The 12770-nt window shown below is 38.7% G+C and overlaps 1 protein-coding gene across 1 annotated transcript in view; it reads right to left on the bottom strand.

Moving 5' to 3' along the window:
* Window positions 1-12770, bottom strand: part of GRM4 (glutamate metabotropic receptor 4) — a 346515-nt gene that overhangs the window by 287806 nt on the left and 45939 nt on the right. The window lies entirely within an intron of this gene.

The raw sequence follows: 12770 nt of genomic DNA, 5'->3' as shown, positions 1-12770 counted from the left end.
GACCAGGCCCCGAAATGCTGCTCCGTTGAGTCTCACCACATAATGAAAGCCGCGCATGTGTGGAAGCCATGCCTGTGCACACATGCACGCTCACTCACATTTTCAGCGAACCAGTGGTGGGGTTATTTGAAACACACCATTGATCCCACCAGTTCTTGCTTGCAGGCAATATATTGCAGGAATATTATCAATGTTCCAATGTACCACTGCTATCACTTTGTCATGCTGTTGTTTATAGTCAGTCTGTGATGTTGTTGCAGCAGCTATCTGGGTAGTCGGTAGTCCACTATTTCTTCAGCTTCTTTACATAGATGGGATTTGCTGTCTGTTATTGCTGTCTTCTCAATTCCTGCTTTATATGTATTTGTTCTTAAGACTCTCTCTTGCACAGTCAGAATTAGCTCTTGTCTCTTTCTTTAATTTTTCTGCTAATATATATATTACTGGCCATGGAATACTTTACCTTGACATGGCTCTTTTCTATTCATCATTTGGTCTTTCTTACAGGCCAGGTTGGTCTCTTTGGTATTCAGTAAGCCTTCGTGGTGTACTAGCTTCAGTGCATTTTCTTCACTATCCTTCAGATATTCTTCCAATGCCCTTTTCTTCTTCTTCAACTGGTGTACTTGCAACATTCCATACCCACCTCTGTTGGCAAACAGAGTCTGTCAACATCAGTATATGGATGAAGATCATCATTATTATTACCAGTTCACAACACTGTGAAGTCACTGCTGCCATTTTTTTAGCTGGTGCTGGCCTTCACATGCATCAAATTCTTCTGAAGAACCTAGGACATCATAATGTTTCAATGTATTATTATGATTTGTTGCACAGTCAGCCAGATGTTTAGGCTGGATTTGGTATTTATCAAGTCTTTCCCAAGAACCTGAGGAAGATATTGTTGTTTAATGGGGTTAAAAGTCTTGTTGCAGGATGCAAGCTTCTCCTAATGAACTGCCTTTTGTACTCGGCTGTGATTTTGTCAATGCCAATGGTGTTCAAGTGGTACTCCAGATGTTGTGGTTGTTATTGTTGTTATTCAAATGTCAGTATCTTGGAAAAGATCACAAAATTTTGCTTCATACAGCAGAGCTAGAAATAAATTCACTCCGTCTTAAACACAGCTGGTGGTATATAGTTGTACAAGCCCAGAACTTTTAAACGTGCAAAATTCTCATATAGAAATGTACTCAAAGTGTAAGATATGGTTACAACATGAGGTGAAATCAATTATGGATCATCTTCAAAATGCTTTTCTGGGATAGCAGTGTAGAAACAGCAACAATAGGACAGTTCTTTGAGAAGTGATCCAGGCTGCATTTGAAAGTTCTCTGATCTTTCTACCAAACAGTATAGCAATAGCACTTAGACTTATATACCACTTTACAGTGCTTTACAACCCTCTCTAAGTGGTTTACAGAGTCAACATATTGTCCCCAACAATTTGGGTCCTTGTTTTATGCACCTCAGAAGGATGGAAGGCTGAGTCAACCCTGAGCCTGGTGAGATTTGAAATGCCAAATTGCAGGTAGTCAGCAGTCAGCAGAGGTAGCCTGCAGTACTTCATTCTAACCACTGCATCACCATGGTTTATAGAATGCTGGGCCTCTTCCCCAAAGTCTCATTCAGATGCTACTGCATTGTAGGAAGGAAGCAAAACTGCAATTTAATATATTCAGGTATGAGTTCTGATATGAATCACAGGCAGTTCTGATGTATCATACCCAATGCCTACAAGTCATGTGGGATTGATGTCCAACCTCATGAAGGTGTTCCTTTCCAGCACAGTCCTAACCCTCATGAAAAGCACCAATCAATTGTACATTAATTGGTTGCGTTGCTTTCTTTGGCATGATGGCTGCAACACAAAGCTGACCTGGACAGGTCTGTTATAACAGTTTTTATGTTGCTTGGAAAGATTTCAAATGCACTTGCTCTCCCTCCCACAAAGGGTCACAGATTTTACAAAGTATCCCCATCTGCCAAACAATTCTGAGAACACAATGAAAAGGGATGTTTTATTCAACAGTGGCAATGACCTTCACAGAATTAATGCATTACTAAAAATTGAATCAATGAAAACTCTATTGCTCAACAAAACTCTTTCAAATGCTTTGAACAATCCATTATGCCAAAGCCATCTGGATTTATCCTACTTTGCGTGTTTGGAAGAAGCACTATCACAATGATTACAAGTGTATCAGGATCCAAAAAAGCAGCATGACTTCTATGTCTCCTTTACAAACAGCTTCCTTGAGGAAACAACGTATTGTCCAGATATGGCAGATAGTCAAAATATAACAATTTTGCTGTCATGTCAATACACATAGCAAGTAAAAGAAATAGATGACTCACACAATTCATTACCTCTAATAGTGCTTCTATGACAACAGGATTTTCAAAACTATTATAATGCTGTTGCTTAAAAAAAGCAAAGGAACAACCCCTTCCAAACCAAAATAGTTCAAGCCAAGTCTAACTATATTCATTTAACTCAGAATGTTAATTGTCAGAAGGCAAACAGGAAACGGTAAAATTCTTACTTGATGCTATGCTAAGTAGGGTCTTTACAGAGGTATATTTGTTTATAGATTCAAACATCTTGGCATAGTCCTCACCATATTTCTGAGTTCATCCTTTGATCATCAGTTTTGATTCATGACATTGGACATTCTCTTCTGCTTTATACTTTATCTTGAAAACTCACTTGCATGCAGTGGTTTCTCTTCCCTGTCTTTAGTCTGACAAAGTTTCAAATATCATTCTTGTGGAGCATTTCAATCTCCTCTTCTGCATCTTTCTCCATTTGTCTCTTTCAGTGGCTGACATTTTTTTCAATGTCCTTCCATATGTGAGGTTCTTCCACTTGTTTCTTCTTGCTACTTTAGGACATCCTTCTCAGTGGAACTCCTTTGTTGGATTCTCCTGCAGTGACTGGAATGAGGTTCTTCAGTTTTAATTTCTGCAAATGCAGTCAACTGAGCACATGATGAGGATGCCCTTTGAAGCTTGCAGACTCTGCTCCCTTGACATTGAAAACACAAGCTCATATCTCACAGTTATTTTCTTTTTCAGCATGATAAGCAATGGTGCATGCTGTTATGATTTGTGAGGCAGGATCTAGAATTCTATACTTGCAGTATTAAGGAGTGCCATCTGATGAAAGCAAAGAGGACAGCCTTTTCTACTGCAGCATCTACCCTTTTGAACCACATCCTCTCAGAGGTTAGATTGACCTTGACCTTGCTTCTCTTCTGAAAAGCTCTAAAAACATGGCTCTGTCAACATGACATTGTCATTGTCTCCAGTCACTGACTGTCATTGACTGTCAACATGACTGGAGAACTGGTTGTGATTTGGAGCCTACAGTACAGCTAGATGGCTGCACTGATTGATCCATAATTTGCATTGATTCATTATTTGCACTTGCCTACTTTTTATGTTTTCTGTCTTTAATTCCAGTGTTTAGTGGGGTTTTAAATGGGTTTTAAAGGGTTGTTTGTTTTTTACTGATGTTTGTATTTCATTTATTGGTTGTGTTGTTTGGTTGTTTTAACCATTTGAGCTGCCCAGAGTCATAAATGTCAGATGAATGGCTGTATAAGTTGAATCAATCAATCAGTACAACCATTAATCTTCATATATATCTGCAGTTCAGCTTGGTTCTTTTTCCTTTTGGTATGCACACATACCCTTTAGAACAGTGGTCGCCAACCAGTGGGCCGGGGACCACTGGTGGTCCGTGAGCAAATTTTGGTGGTCCACAGAAAAATGTCTCCCCCCAAAGCACTCTCCTCAAAACAACTAATCCAGGCTTTGCAGGAACACAAGGCTGCGCCACCCACATGCCCCCAGCCTTTGGCCAAGTATAAACCTTACCTTGAGTAGAGCCATGTGAGCTGTAACTGGAAGGTAAGACCAACGGCAGGGGAGGGAAATCCATCCCGGGGTGGCTTGCTGACGTTGGTGGGAAAGTCGGTCTCATATTCCAGAGCTGCAGTAGTCACAAGACTGGCCCTTTGTTCATTCCAGAGCATCTCCTCAAGTCCATGGCAGAGTGCAGAGGAGCTGCTCTGGGATGACCAAAGGGCCAGTCCTGTGACTACTGCAGCTCTGGAATAGAGGACTAACTTTTCCACCAACGTCAGCAAGCCACTGTCAGTCAAAATTCATATTAATGGTCAGCGGGATTAAAATTATGAGTTTGGTGGTCCCTAAGGTCCAAAGGTTGGCAACCCCTGCTTCAGAACCAAACACTTTCATGTGCCATGAGCTAAGCTTTCTTCTGGGTCATAGCTCATATATTAGGATATTGTAATAAAATCTTAAAAACTTTAAAAGGCTGCCTTTATTTCAATTTCTATCTCACAAATCAAGGCAAAATTATTTCTTTCTCATCTATTTATATACCACTAAATCTGTTTTGATAGTTTGTAACCTTTAATTGAGCAAAACAGTACATCATGGGGCAACAGTTTTTGAATCAATGCACCTCAAATGGGCTAATTTACAGAATGTGACTGAAATCTGGGACCTGTGACTAGGAATGAAATTTGGCCAACTTCTGACATTTCAGTGCTTCTGCATCCCAGTGCCACTGCACTTCTCCAGTCAGCCATAGTCATGTCTCCAGGACTTTCTGCTGGGTTCCTACAAGGAAAGCCAGTGAGAAAGCCAGGAATATCTCAGAAAAGATATCCTCCAATGGCCCATTTGTTCTTCTGTACCAAGGGTCTTCAAACTTGGTAAGTTTAAGACTTGTGAACTTCAACTCCCAGAATTCCTGAGCTAACATGACTGGAGCACTTCCACTGCTTTTTGCCTCCCCATGGTCATTTTGTTTCTCTATTTAAGCAATGAAATGATAATCCAACAAGTCACAGGTTGTTTAATGTTTTCTAATTTTTCAGGACTCAAATATTATTTCTGTAACAGCTCAACACTGGCTTCCCCCTTCTCTGAGTCAAACCCACATCCTATCACATATTTGCAAGTAGCTAGCTGTGTTAATGGCTTCTCCCTAGTATTTACTAACAGTTTTGCATTTTGCAGCCTGCATTTTATCTTGTCAGTCAAAGTTCAATGCTCCCTCTCTCTGCTATACCATTCTTTTCTGTAGTATAAGCCACTGTGGTTTCATGGATGGTCCCTTTTCTTCTAGATACATATCTATATTGTTGGCTGTATATTCAATTCAATTGTTTATATGCATTTTTAAGGCTTTCTCCTAGTACTGCATACTAAAGCCACATACTCCTAAAAGTTCTTCAATAGTTAACTGCAACTTCAGTTCTATGTCTGATTCCTCCAATTTACAAACAACACTTGACTTTGTATTAATTTTTCAAATAAATGGTAGGTATATTCTCATTTAGTTCAATGAGCTTCAGTTTATGTTATAACATAGAATAACATAGAAGATGCAGAAGAATCAGAAGAGACATCCTCCAATGGCCAATTTGTTCTTCTATACCAAGGGTCTTCAAACTTGGTAAGTTTAAGACTTGTGAACTTCTGAGTTCACAAATTTCTGAGCTAACACGACTGTAGGAGGAATTCTGGGAGTTGAAGTCCACAAGTCTTAATGCTGTCAAGTTTGAAGACCCCTGTTCTATACATTCATCTGTCACCTTCTTATGCTGGACTGAGGTCTATCATTAGAACATAGTTGAACAAGGTTTGCTCCTTTCCTAGGATAATTTGTCTGCAAATGACCCAAACTATTGCAAATTAATGAAGCATTTATTTTTCTTTCTTCTGACCTTACAAGCCAATTCTTGATTGAAGAAGTGCATCTGACTCTTGAGATTTATTCAGATTATAGCTTTGCAAGTAATTTATTACAAATTAAAGTGTTTCCTTTTTCATTTCTTTTGCATGTACCATGGCTTTATAATCTCTATGTAATGAATTTTAAATGAAGACAACCAATATTTTTATAGACATGTACTGTCTTTCAAGGTAACTTGCAATAACCTTTATTTGATTTATAGCAGATTTAGTATTTATATATCCCCACGCATGCATACTTAGTAACACACTGATGATTGTTATAACTTTCTAAAAAGATGTGATCTGGAGACAGCAAAAAATTTATTCTATAATCTTTAAGTCTTCATCTATATTTCTCAAATGTGAATAACAAATGAATCCCTCACTATCAGGTAGATCATCTCAGTAACTCTATCATTTGCCTCATTCCATGCTGCCCTGCTTTTGTGGGTCTTTCTTTGTCCGGCACAATGGCAATTCTTTGAGACTCAAGGAACATTTTCATCTTGAATTATCAGAGGGAGAACTCTGGTCTTTTTATTATCTGGATTTCTGAAAGATTTTCTTTTTCTTCTCTAATCTTTCCTTCAGCTGCTCAAGAGAATCATATTTTCTTTCTCTTTATAGAACCTATTTGTACATTTGATTCAGCTGCTGGAGTCTATAACAGTTTTGGAGGTTTCAGCATTTTGTGCATTCATGAAAGCATTCCTGGGAGTAAGAATCTAACCTGAGGAAGGACTAGGAGCTCCAATTAGCAATCTTTAAGTCAAAGAGAAGATGGAAAATAAATCCTTAACTTTGTAACTTCTCCTAACTGCACCCTTGTGGTATAATAAGTCAGGAGGTGCTGAAGTTACAGTAACTATGGTTTTGAATATCCCACAAAGTGTAAAACATACTTCGAATTATTTCCATGTGAATAATGGAAATGGAGGTGATTATCAAAAAATAAACATGAGCTGTAGCAGAGAGAGGGAAGGAAGGAAGGAAGGAAGGAAGGAAGGAAGGAAGGAAGGAAGGAAGGAAGGAAGGAAGGAAGGAAGGAAGGAAGGGAGTTGCCATCTCAATCTCTTCTGAGTCAGGCATTACCCCAGCCAGCAGGGACAATGACAAGCAAGTGAGGAAATGTGTATCATGATACTACAATACAAAAACCAAGTCTTATGGATCTGTATCACATTTGAAAATCAAGTACAGAGGGAGGAATTGGCATCATGATAACATTTCCATGCAACCTTGTTTGCTATGGAAGTCTATGTTCCTGAGTTCTATATACTGTTTTAGAGCCTTTCCAAGATATTTTGAAACCATGTTTTGGAGCTTTGGACTCAAGGAGCTCTATTTACATCCTTGTTCGAATGTACAGTATTTTCAATTTCATTGCATTCCTATAATTAACATAAATGTACTTCTTCAAAGTACATTTCTCTCCAAAACATAAAGGGTTAAAATGAGATATAGTTAATCTAACTCTATTCAATTAACATGCAGGCAACCTGCAAGAAGAAATTGCCCAGGACATACAGCAAAGGTCAGGGGCTTCCTAGACCAGGAAGGGGCAAAACATGGGCACATCATGCATCCTGAATCTATTCTAAGAGTATGAGACAGAGGAATGAGCAAATCTATGGCTCATGAGCAGATCCTACAAAAAGAGAATATATTGGATTATAAAGCTGTGAAAACTGCATTGTTTCCTGGAATTAAAAGCAAATGTCCTTTTGTCCCCATTTATTTGTACCTATTTCCTTTATTCTTACTCATGTTTATTATCTTGTAAGCGATTGACAAATCAAATAAATAAATAAAATAAAATAAATAGGTAGAGCTAGAGCCCAAATTGGGGGAAGCATTCCCTCTCTTCCACCCTCTGTTTCTGTACATTTTGCCAGCCCATTTCTGAAGCAGCAACCAGGACTCTTCGTTGCATTATGCATTCCAGCATCTTTCTCCCAACTCCACATGCATTTTCCTCTCTAAGTTTCTTTTTTTCCCTCTTGGCTTGCTTGCTTCCTTCTTCAAACAAAAGGCAACATGCCCTTAAGCACCCTAGAATGCCTCTTGCCTTTTAAACCTTTAAGACAAAATAAACATTTTGTGCTTTAACGATAGCACCAGGTTTGCTCATGTTATTGCAAAGAATTAATGTTGAAATCCTCTCTCTAAATATCCAGGAAAGTCGGTGTCTCACTGTATCAATAAGAATTACTTCGAAGTGTTTACTTTTATTTATTAAATTTATACCATGCTTTCTTACATAATAAGCATTCAGGATGACACAAATAGATGTTCTCTGTTAACATACTTGCCTTCTGGGTGAACAGGCAAATGCTTTAAAAACTTTTAGGTTGCAAGTTGCAACCAGAGAATACACTAATAATATTAACGGAAAGGAAAAGAGTATTCAGCAGAGGGTTACCATCCACAGCTTCAGAAATTGATTAAGATCCCCATCCTTAGAATCTCACAGAGGAATACAATTGTCAGATGTCTGATTAATTATTTGAACCACTGTACTATGCCCCATCATTTTTTCAGAAAAGTTCATTTTGGGGGTGGGGGGAATAGGAAAAGTGACAGCTGCTGATATTTGCAGTCAGAGGAAAGCATTTGAGAGGGTTGTTAACACTGGAGAATTGGCCTAGAGTTTTTTCATAGAAATAGCTATTACAGCAAGGAGCTTCCTGGCCATCTTTCAAACCTTATCCAGTTGATGAAATATAGTATAGTCCAGGGGAACTTGGCTTGATATTTTTTTTCCCAATATGGTAGTAGCAATTTTCTCCAGCAGTAGGAATAGCAGTAACTTCGGGACTTACTTTTTTTCATAAAGAATCCTTGCTTTTCTAGAAGCTTCAATCTGTTCCCTCCCTGTCTCTTTTAGATTTATGTACTTACATAATTCTCTTCTGTTGCTTTTTTATTTAATAGTTTTTTTTAATCCTGCCTTTATTATTATTTATAAATAACTCATACCTAATAGCTACTAGTCATTCCTCCACTTATTTTCTCTACAACAACAACCTAGTTAGGTGAGTTGGACTCAAAGAAAAAGTCACCTGTTTTTGTTTTGTGTGTTTTTTTTTAATGTATAAGGCAGAACTAGAAGTAGTGGTCCTCTGGCTTCTAAGTAACACCTAGTTTTATTCTGATGATTTATTCTGTAGGTATTACTTTAACATTATACTATTAGGTGTTTTTAACTTTTTATTTGTGAATTGCCCAACAATATTTGCAAGTAGTTGAGATATATTAAGCGTTCAAAATAAATAGCTATAAATAGAAACATTGCTAGGTCTACCATATGTTTCCAATAAATTACCAAGTTCTCCTTCTCATGTAAAAAGTCCTAACACATAAGGTCCAATCAAGCTTGTTATTGCTACCTTGGTATTTGGAGAAGGTGGGCTAGGATTCCAAAGTGGTGAACAAAGACTGACCTTTTAAAAAAAAATAAACTGCTTTGTCAAAAAATAAAAATAAAAACATACTACAATTACTATGCACAGAGGCAAATTTGGAAATATCCACTTTTATTTCACTAGAATTAAAATAATTCTAGTGAATTATTTGCAATTTGTGATTGTCAACCCTGTACAATCCATTCTAGCTGATCTCACAAGCTAAGTATGTTTTGTCTTGTTTAGTACTTGCAGAGGGAGACACACAAGAATCCTAGAGTGACTGAGGAAGGAAGGAAGGAAGGAAGGAAGGAAGGAAGGAAGGAAGGAAGGAAGGAAGGAAGGAAGGAAGGAAAGAGAAATCAGTTCCATATCACTGTGAGCACTGTATAGTGCAATCACCAGGATTTGAACTTCACTTTTATTTATTTTTTAAATGCTCCAAGGCCTAGGGCTTTTTTCTTCTTTTTATGGTACCTGGTTCCTTGGATACCATCACGAGACATCATTTCCATTCCCCAATCCCTTGACAGTATTTTGAAGTCAACCATGTGAACCACTCCTGATTACCTTGGAATGCTGAGAAAGGGCATGAAATACTATGATCCAATCAATGCTGCCTCCAGCAAACTTAATGAAAAATAAAATAAGTTGCTAACATTTCCACCTATGCTGTGTTTTCACTTTATATTACATGACACTTCTCTGACCCTCTTGCAAAAAGACTAAGATGCTAGTATCTGATCCACTGAAAGAAAATGTCAGGTAATGACAAGGGGGTTAATGATAGGGCTATAATTTTGCAACCAGAATCTTTTCACAGCAGTTGCAACCACATGAGCCCAGCTCCAGAGGCTAGAAGGCAGAGCAAAGAATTGTTCAACGCGTACCACTGGCAGAAGCAGAGACTATCAAATAAGACAGGTTTTTCTTTGGTTTGTTTTAATGAGAATATGAAACTGACTAAAAATGGATGACATCTGCCTTATCAGGTAGATCAGACCGGAAACATGGCCAGATAAGTTAATTTTACTTTATTGTAAACTACGTTAATAGAATCTTGCAAGTTTGAAACCACAATTGTCCTGCCATCACTGTTGCAGCCCAAGGACTTAAGGAAGCTCCCTTCTGAGCATTTTGCTCTATCCAGTATTGGCTGTGGGGAGGGTTGGGATTCCACCGGTATAACAACCGGTTCGGTGACCATGTGCTTTGCACGCAAGTGCTTTGCATTTAAAAAAGTTCTAATAATTACCTTCTACTGCAGCCCCTGTGAATAAAAGAGCTGAGGCGCAGCAAACCGCTCTGCCATGTGAATCAGCTGTGCTCTTTTAAAAAGAAAATAAAGCACAGGAAAGATCAGGGACAGGTGGGCAGGCCCACATGCTCATCACAGCAAACCGGTTCGCTGTCAGCTGAACTTTGGAGCAAGTGGTTCACCCAAACCGGTCTGAACCAGTAGAATCCCACCCTTGGCTGTGGGCTATTCTGTCTCTTATCTGGCTGTTTCCTTGGCGGCATCTCTTCACTCTGCCTTTTCAGGTCATTCCCACAGACTGTTGCATCTAGAATATTTCAGATCTCTGGAGAGAGACTACAAATTTCTATGTAATGAAATGGAGTGAATCAGAAAATGCTCATGCTATACCAAATTGGGGAGGGAGGTGTTTCTTTCTGAACTACACCTTGGTCTGTCACAAAATGTTGTCATCTGTTCAAGGTGAAAAATAACATGGGTTCATGGGAGGATGGTGCCAATGAAGGATTGGCGCCAATGCCCCTAGGGATATTGTTTATAAACACTCCAAAAAATAACAGAACGTGCGTTCTTTCTGAAAGCTAGAATTTGGGTCAACCGCAAAGGCAACTGATTAGAAGACACAGAAAAGGGAGTTCAGCACAGAACAGACGCAAGACTGGGAGAAATCAGCAGTAAGTAAGCATTTATTTAACTGGGAAGATGAAGTGTTTTCTTTTCCGAATAATTACCTGTAAATTGGAAGTAGAGAGCATTCACCTCACATTCTCTGAGAAGACTGAAAGCACCTACATGAATAGGTGAACAGGCAAATGACCACAGGGACTATTGTTCAAAGACTGGATGTGTCGAAGATTAGGAGATCCTAGACATGGTCTGTTTTCCTTATATAGGTAAACCTTCCACAGTGCTTAAACAGGGCTACTGTCCATGCTTTCTCTTGATTAAGAAAAGACTGGATAGCCACTTGTCTGGAATGGCATAGAGTGCCCTGCTTGTTGGACTAGAAGACCTCCAAGATTCCTTCCAACTCTGTTATTCTCTGTTATCCATTTTGTTTTGTGGGTTTCCCTGCCCCCTTCTTTTTTGCAGGGCCTTCATGAAGAAAGAAGATGGGATGTGTGAGAAAAGACAATAGCTTATATCAGTGTGGGATAATTAATACTTGCATTGGTGTGCTTTATTTATGATCAATTGATATTAATCAGTTATTTTTAAGCAGACAGATAATGCATATTCTGGACCTGCCCTTTTTTGGGGAGGAGGAGTATGGATTCTGGTGTGACACAGAAATATGTTAGTTCTCCAAGGTGAGTTTCAAATGGAATTGGCACTTACTTGTTAAGATGGGGGAGACAAGTATTGCAAAGGATAGTCCTATTAGGAGAGCTCTCCTAAATTCAGAGTCATTTTTCTTCCCTTCCTATAATATTACAGGCTATAGTATATCTTAGCTCAACTAAATATCCATCTACCACAGAAAAAGGTTAATAGTGAGTGCTGTCTTTAAAGTGAACGCATCAGAAGTCAGATCCTGAAAAGTACCTACAATCAGGGGTGGGATTCTACCAGTTCACACCTATTCGCTAGAACCAGTTGTTAACTTTCTAAGCAGTTCGGAGAACCGGTTGTTAGAAGAAATCCTGTAAGGAAGGCAGGAAGGAAACATTGATGTTGCTTACAGAAACTGCCTCTCTGTTAACTCAGGGTGGGTTTTTTTTTTTCTCCCTTTGCTGGTACTTTGCTTGTGTGGAGCCTGAAACTGACATATGTGCAGCCATTTCACTTGGAAACTTGACAGCTTGACTTTTTAAAGGGGAAGGGTTGTTTTAAGCTTTTTACACTGCTTCTTGGGAGGAAATACTCCTCTGTTGGAGTTAGTACTTTGAAGAAATAATTGAATAATGAAGCAGAGCTGCCAGAAAGAAGCTTTACATGACATGGAATCAAGATGAGTGACATTCAGCAAGGCATCTTGGTTAGCTAGAAAGATTGACATTCAAACATACATACCCTTTCTGAGTTTTGGTCTAAAACTGGTTTTTGGTGAAGTTTAATTCTGTGCTTGGTGACGTTTAATCCTGTGTTTATTGATGAGATAATTTTCCCTATTCAGCTTTGTTTGGAAGGAAAAAGGTTAATCTCTGTTCCTGAAAAGAAACTGGGTTGAGAAATCTGGCTAGTTCCTGTGTCTATTGGTTCTGGTAATTGGTTTAACAAGCAACAGCTACTGTTGTGATTTAATTATTTGTATTGTGTTCTCATGGTTTCTTTTTCTGTCTGAGGAGGTAGTCTTCCTTCACTGCTTTAGTTGTATCTGGCACTATCCTTTT

The sequence above is a fragment of the Pseudonaja textilis genome, chromosome 3 (assembly GCF_049901715.1).
Source record: "Pseudonaja textilis isolate UNSWEBS1 chromosome 3, rPseTex1.2, whole genome shotgun sequence".
NCBI classification, from domain to species: domain Eukaryota; kingdom Metazoa; phylum Chordata; class Lepidosauria; order Squamata; family Elapidae; genus Pseudonaja; species Pseudonaja textilis.
This window is presented reverse-complemented; position numbering and strand designations above follow the sequence as displayed.